At 46.6% G+C, this 8088-nt stretch overlaps 1 long non-coding RNA gene across 2 annotated transcripts; it reads right to left on the bottom strand.

Annotated features, from left to right (window-relative positions):
• Positions 1-4407: 4407 nt before the first annotated feature.
• On the bottom strand, positions 4408-7160 carry LOC124675567. 2 transcript variants are annotated; one of them, XR_006993318.1, is made up of 5 exons: positions 7022-7160; positions 6797-6924; positions 6368-6528; positions 5047-5342; positions 4408-4844 (listed from the first exon to the last, which is right to left on the bottom strand). It is a non-coding gene; the product is annotated as an uncharacterized LOC124675567 (long non-coding RNA). The 2 variants fall into 2 exon arrangements; XR_006993317.1 differs by having other exon boundaries at positions 6394-6528.
• Between the last annotated feature and the right edge of the window lie 928 nt (positions 7161-8088).

Raw genomic sequence — 8088 nt, 5'->3', positions numbered from 1 at the left:
GTGAGCTTCACGGTGATGTGGCTGCCGAAGTGAAACGGCGGAGGCAGCGATCCCGTGTGAAAAACTGCCGGAGGCGTATACGCCATCGGGCGGTCGGTGCAGGTGGAGACACCGTCGCCATCACGGAGTTGTCCCGGACGAGGGCGTGGAGGCCACCGGCGGGGTGTACGGCGCGAGGGCCGACGCGGAGAGGCCCGCCATCCAAGCTGCCGCCATCTCCTCGGCCGTGAGAGGCTGGGGCGATGCAGCGGGAGCAGAGGCAGCGGACGAGGGCGCGGGCGACGTGGAGACCGTCTGCGCAAGCCCCGGCGACGAAGAGGCCGAGGGCTGGTTGGAGAAGAAGGAGCCGATGCTCGTCGTCCCGATCGGGGAGGCCATGGCCGCAGGGTCGATCGGACGAGAGAGAAGGGCCGCAAGCGACGCGGGGAGGTGGCCGGCGGTGGAAGACCCGGAGAGGGCGGCGCTCGACATGGCGGCGACGACGACTGCGCGGGTGGCGGCGGCGACGAGGGCGGCGGCTAGGGTTTGGGCGGAAGCGTGGGACGTACCAAGTCTGATACCATGTAATACAATGAAGTTGGGGGAACCGGCTCAACCCTAAACTGGGTGGCCTATCACATATATATATGGGTGTGTTACAATAGGTACAATACACGTACACATACACAGAAGCTATACACAGTCTAACACACATGAGCCCGATCATCAATTGCTAGGGGCAGGTTAAACCATGGCTTATCAGATTCTGCCCAAGATTGCCACAACAAACGCACCCGAAGTGTGATTTCTCTCCCTTGGATATCAGGAATCCCTAGACCACCATATATACTCGAGGGGCTTGCAGATGGCTGCCCACCCCATAAGACATTTAGCGCCAGTGAAGATCTCATTATTGCTCCATAGGAATCCTCGACGTAGCTTATCAATTGCTTTGACAAGCCAAACAGGAGGGTCAATGACCAATAACTGAAATACAATCAAGGCTGAGAGCACTTGCTTTACCAACAACAAGCGAGCATTGAGAAAGAATCACATCTTGTTCCACCATTTAACCTTGCTAGCGAGCTTGCCCAAGGTAGGTTGCAGGTCGCCTTTCCTGAGGCGCTGATCAGAGAGAGGCGTGCCTAAATAGATGCATGTGAAGGTCTGGATGGGGCAGTGAAATATTGCAGCAAGTGGAGCCAGGCCTAAGTAGTGGCACTGAATCGGGATCATCGTGTATCACCAAGCGCTGATGCCACCACCCAGGTGAGGAAGAACCACACCGAGCGAGCCCTTCCACTCGAAAATATGCTTGCGAAATGCCGTTGTGAAAGTGCAATCCAGCAGGAGATGCTGGACAATCTATGGGTGTAGCCCGCACAACCTGCAAATGGGATTGTGCGGTCAGCCCCGCAAGACGAGGTTGTCAGCAATGAGGGTGTTCCCGTGTACCACCAACCAAGCAAAGAATCTGCATTGTTGCTCCGCTTGAGTCTTCCATACCTTCTGCGCCCTAAAAGAGGCACACGGTCCCGTGAAATTGGCAGTGATACGCATATGTCATAGAGTACTTCCCAGAAGTCATCCATCTCCATGAGATTGTTTCGGGTCGCGGCTGCAACACCGCCCCCTGGAGCATGGACCAAAAGCTTGACAAACTGGGAGAGTTGAGCTAGGAAAGAAAGATTCATGTTAGTCATCTCATTTTGTGTGGTCCTAGACTTCCTTGTGGCGATGGAGAACAACTTTAAAAATTACAGCCGCTGTGCTCCGCGAGGCAACCAACGATCGTGCCAAAGCATACGACTGGCGCAGTCACCAATGGAAATGTCCGTGGAGACGCTGCAGAGCGCTATGTCCACTGTGTCACAAGGCAAAGCCGAGCCAAACCAAGGCCTTGAGGGGTCCATCCATGCATACCATGACCATTTCAGTCTCATTGCTCTTCCAAATTTCTCAATGTCAAAGATCCCAAGGCCTCCCAACTCCTTCGGCCTACACACAGAACTCCAATTGACAAAAGAGATTGTGGTCTAGCTCAGGGCACAACGCTTGGATTCATCCACAAGAAGCTCCTCTCAACTCTACAAAGGATGCATTTTGGGAGCTTGCAAACCGCTAAGTGGCATATCACCATGAAATATAGCACCGCCCTACGTACAAGCACCTGGCCGGCCATAGTGAAATGCTTTCCCATGCCATCCAGCAAGCCTAGCCCCAAGGCTGTCGAGCAACAACTGGAAATGCACCTCCTTGAGCCTAGAGTGGCATAGTGGGAGGTCAAGATAGGTGCAAGGGAAAAACCGCTATTTTTCGGGAAGATTGCCAAATCCGCCTGCTCCTCCGTGCACTGGATTGGGAAAGCTTCTGACAAGGACAAATTTGTGTGCCTACTCCGCTGGCAAGCATACACTGCCTCCCTAACCTCCTCCATGCTAAAATGCGCCTCAAGATAGGAGAGGTCTCACTGAATGTAACCCAATCACTCCCAATTCAGCCTGGCTCTCCATGGCTGAGCGGAGCCTAAAAACTCGTAGAAATGGCTTTGCAACGCCTCTTCTTTCTCATAATGGTGATGACAACAACTCTGTGTGTACCAACTCGTTGGGACTCTAAGTGCAGAGTGTTGTCGAAAGCGTGTTTTCCCCCACAAGGGTGACTCAAGGGTTTATATCGAACTCTTGGAAAATGGGTGAAGAAGTTATCTCTTATTCTCTTCTAGCAACATGCAAAGCAATGTTTTTGTCCTGTGTTCCCAACTCCACCGTGTGGGTGTCAAGCACAAGGTTTCGTATTAGTAACCGGAAATATAAATATAGAGTGAAGTAAAGTAAAGTAAAGTAAAGCAAACAAACAAACTTTAAGTAAGCAAATAAAAGCATTAAAAAGATAGTGGTTTTTGGGTTTTGTGTGTGTGTGCAAGTAAAAAAGTATTTGTGGTATTTTCGGATTAATAAATTGCAGAAAATATAAAGTGTGGTAGTTGTGTTGGAAAGGTGTTTCTAATTATTTAAAGTGGACCGGGTACATGGGTTCGCTTGTCTACACTTTTTAAGTTGTAGTGAACACAAACAATTTATAAAAAAATGTAATATTTGTGCAACTTCAACATGTGTTTGATAAGCATCTATATGGACATTACGTCCTAACATGAAGATGATGCAACACATCGCTCTTATACTTCTCAAGAAATAGAAAACCCTCTTATAGTCCTCAAGGGAAAACTACAAGAAATCTTGAATTAAGAATCAGCAAAGTATAGCCTTAAGTAATTTGACATGATGTTTGAATCTCAAATATGCTACCTTGACCAAACAAGATTATCTCACTATCACAAGATAATTATAATACATGGATTCACTTTATCCCTAGTGAGGCAGCAAAAGAAAGGTAAATACCATAGTAAATCTTAAATTTGTTGTCACTATTCAATCCCTACCACCATGCTACTCCATGTAATACACACTTCTCCCCACACATGCTCTTGCACATAAGTTGGATCAAAACAAGTACTTAAGAACGTGGTCGTGGGCACGGCCGCCGCGTCCGTGGCAGGGGTAGGGGGCCATGCTACATGCTCGTCGTCGCCTGAGGAAGAGGAGACGTAGTGCCTCCACGAGAAGTACTTCGAGTTCGTCGTCCTCATCAACGACGATCCTTTCGGCAAGAAGAAGTGCCCGGACAAGTTCGTTGAATTTCTCGCAGGCCGGGAGGTGGCCGAGGTGAACCTGCGTGAAGCAAGCTGGGGCTTTTGCTGGTGGCCCGTGGAGGTCTTGTTCGGCGGGTAAGGGAAGATGTACCTCCACAACGGCTGGAAAAAGTTGGCCCGCGCCCGCAACCTGGAGATTGACTGCTTGGTGAACTTTCTCTACGAAGGTGACAGCAAGATGAGTGCCAAGGTGTTCGACGACGAGTTTTGTCGTATGCACTACCACGGCGATGACTTCAGCGACGACAGCGTCAATGGCAGTGAAGAAGGTGAGGGCCAACGGACTTCTAGTCTAGATTATATGCCCTCGCTTAGTGTATTCCAAGGTTTCTGAATGTCCTTCTTTGGTCGTTTTAATGTTTTTTTTCATGTAAAAGCGACGAAGCATCTCCAATAATCATAAATAAAGCATTTATTTTAAATAGAACAAAGTTTGGAGGTCGCGTTTGGGGGACGCGGCTGGGGAGGAACGCCTCACAAGCACGGCACCATGGTGTGGCGTCCACCAAACGATCAATCCGGTGCTTTTGCCGGACGTGGTTTGGAGGACGCGACTGCAAATGCTCATAGGACATTAACATCAATTTTTTCTAGATTATCTCAAGGTCAGGTGTTTGCATTTGGACGTCCAATTTTACAATAGTCTTAACTCCAAATCTTAAATAGAAACTAGTAAGCATTGGCGCGTCGGCACGACGCGCCCGTTGTCCATATTCTTAATTGTATTTGAATGAATAAATTCTCTTTTAGTATACCTATATCTGAACTTTGTAATGTCTTATACAGGAGCCATCATAAAGGATTACAGATATGCATAACTGAACAGTCACAATCCCATGAATCTACAACATATGTTCATAATTTTATTCCTAGCACAACCTGGAATATACAACCTTTGATATGGAATAGCATAGAAAATTAGGAACACTCTGAACGACCTCTTTATGCTCTGTAGTTCACTCTCTCCTAGTTTTGAAGCTTCAGCCAACATGTCCTTAACATCGCTCTGCGTGTTTATTTATGGGAAATGCCACAGCTCGCATATACAGTACAGTGGGCAATGCCAGGGAATGAACACAGCGCTTGAAAGTGGCACAAGCTCCTTGCTGCATGTAATGGTCATATCGCTGTTCCACATCAACAAACTGCAATCCTAAGGGAGGTAAAGGAATGAATTAGCTATGTTCTAATAAAATTTTACAACTTCAGAAGGCATCTTGGATGTATTGTTTGCTTGTGTCTCTAGGAATGATAGCTGGAAGCTCCCATTGACCGTGAGAAGATAAAGTGGGCGGCTCATGAGAAAACACATTTTCGAATGAACAAACATGGAACCAAATTGTTCTGATCTTTACCTCGTAAGTCTCTTCATGCATCCATAATGTCCTTCCCATAAGAATCCGTTGGGTCATTGTATGGTCGATCTTAGAGCAGGATTCAACAATAGGAGTCAGGAGGTGTTTGAGTGGCAGGAGGTGGATCTTCCCTGTGCATTGGAATGCTGGGCATTTCATTGGAAGTTACCATTTTTTATGGAATTGGGTCGGTCACCATAGGATAGGCAGAAAATTTGGTCACTGTAAAAACACAGCACACATTCACTCACTCACTCTGCCTTTTAAACCTCATCAACAATATCCTCCTGAAAGTGCTGTGAGGAAATAGCATTGTAAAAAACAAATTATTAGACATGAAACATCCTGTGAAGTCTACAGTTAAAAAGATATGCATCCAAACTCTAGAAAATCTAATATGCTCACACTGAGATATAAAATATATATTCGGTAGGCTCTAGATTATCCATTGAGAAGTATCATTTTTCGTATATTGTGGTTCTGAATAGAGAATAATGGAATTGCATGGAATGTGAACTCACTTCTTCCGATATCCTCATGCATGAGCAGTAAATTAAGTAATAATCTACGCATGTTACAAATGCATTAATTAAGAATCTGTTATACTATTTTCTGTGGGACAGTAGATACACGGTAGTAGCTATATCAATCAGATGAAACACTCTATTGATGTACAGTGTGTAGATAGCCAATGAGAGGATTTATATTTGGGTCGTCACTGATGGCGGCGAAGGAAACAAACAATTGTTTCAATGTGCAAAGTTAGTAGACCTAGATGATTTTTCTTGTCTTATTACCCCCTGTTTGTAAGATTTTCCTCAGGGTGACACTTTACATGGTTCCACAACAGCTCCATGCCATGTTAAGAAAAGGAACGGCCATAGGAAGACTACGCGCAAAAAAAGGATTATGGGAAGAATTGGAGCAATCATGAAAAGAAAAATAACATGTCTGCATCTATATTTATCATTGGGTTAAATTTTGGCAGGCTCAGTATCATAAACCAAAACAAAGAATAATCATTTAACTGGACCTACAGTATGTTTTTATTGGACTATTAAGAACTCAAGATTTCTCTATGTGAGGCAAACAAACTGCGTGTTCATCAATAATATAAATTAATATTTAAACCTAACACGGACATAGGTTGTGAATCTTAATTTAATTTCGCTTCTTTCAATAGATAATTATACATTTACATGTGGAGGATTTCTTTCTTGGACGACAATCAGTACACACAGAATTGATCCAGAATCTAGTTTTGTCATTCATTATCACAGTGCAAAGATTATTAAAGGAAAAGAATTAGTTGACAACTAACATGAATGGTAGAACCAATATCTCAACCTTTGGTCAATTACTAAATTGGTCACCATTGTCGTTGGCAGACAGAGGCCATATACAAACAGCTAGAAACTTCAGAAGATGTGATATATAGTCAGCACCGTCACCGTGAAAAGCACAGGTGAGGGTCTACATAACCTGTTCAAAAACCTTTTATTAGCATCAATGGAATCAGAGAAACATATATAAGACATTTAGTAACATGACATGAGGTACAAAGCAAATCACAGATCATCATGCGTAAAATGATCGACCCAGCTATCTAAATTTCAAGCAGCAAAGAAAGATAAAACTGAATGTGGTGCATCCACAGCCCAGGACTCATATGTATTCTGAATTTCTGATATGAACAGTCAATTATATACATTCACCAAAATTAAATATCCACTCAATTAATCAAATGCACCTGAAGAAAAAACGTATTTGGAGTTTTTCCAAGGAGGTGCATCATGGCCACGGCTGGACTGTGTTGCCTTCCCTGTTGGTTTCCCATGTCCCAGCTTGCCAACTCCCAGAAGCTGGCAGAGTGCTAATCTGAATCCAGAATTGGAGGTGAGAACAAATAAAAAGAGAGAAGAAAATTAACCAGCTGTTTGGGCTGATGCAAGCCCTGGATGAAGAACTTGTATACCTGCCTCTCTTTTCTTATCTGAATCTGCAGGACGGTACATGGGTGGGGATTGACGATTTGGAGCACGTCCGGCTGCCTGCGCTGTCCATGTTCCTGCTAGAAGCGCCGCCATGCCGGCACAGCGCCACCACGCCGCCGCGGCGCCCGCCCACACACAGATATGTGTGGGTGTCGGGTGAGGATGATCTATGGAGTGATTCAGACCTACGACTCCCCTGTCCTCTCATCCCCTGTCGTGGCTACAGGCAGCCCAACCAGAAGAGGACCGCGTCCATGACGCGCGGCATCTGAACCCACGTCACACGGTCATCGGTGACCAAATCACTGGCATCAGACTCTTCCCATGTCGCCGCCACGACCAAGCGCAGCAGAAGAAATCATCCGCCGCCGCCTCTGCAGCACCTCTTGTCGAACCCCACACCGAGCTCCTGGTCGAACGGCCTGCACCGGCGAGCGGCGGCCGCGGCCGGGAGCAGGAGCGGGAATGACTGCAGCAACCATGGGGTGTCACGCAGCCGGTTCTGCACCTCCCGTACCGCCTGTGTCAGCACTCAGCAGCGGCTCAGAGCCTCAGACGGCATCCTCTCGCTCACGCTGCGAGGTTACGCGATTGAGCCGTGCACCTGCTACCGATGCGGCGAGGACGGAGCCGGCGGTGTGGAGCGTGGAACGATGGGGATTTTCTTTTGGAGAGAGACAACGATGGGAATTGGGGAGGTAGAGGCCAAGATTATTCGGGCTGGAACGTCGGCACGTTGGCACCGCTTTGACCGCGTGGTGGAAAGCAGTAGGCCCACATGTAAGTGGACCATGCACACAATGACCGGAAGCAATCTCAAGTCTATACGAAGGAATTTTTTTTGAAGCCGGTAACCGGTAACCTCTTCCGCAAAAAAAGAAGGAAACGATGGAGAAACCATTGACTGGATTTGCAAGGTGAAAAAGGAAGTGTCCACGCGTTGCACAATGATTGAATCAACGCAAGGGTAAATAGGTCATCTACAGTGTGCAGATCGCTAATTGACACGCCAAAGTGTTTAGCTTTTATATAGGTTATTATAATGTTA

The sequence above is a fragment of the Lolium rigidum genome, chromosome 7 (genome assembly GCF_022539505.1).
Source record: "Lolium rigidum isolate FL_2022 chromosome 7, APGP_CSIRO_Lrig_0.1, whole genome shotgun sequence".
NCBI lineage: Eukaryota > Viridiplantae > Streptophyta > Magnoliopsida > Poales > Poaceae > Lolium > Lolium rigidum.
Note: the sequence above shows the minus strand (reverse complement) of the source record. Positions and strands in the feature narration are given on the sequence as shown.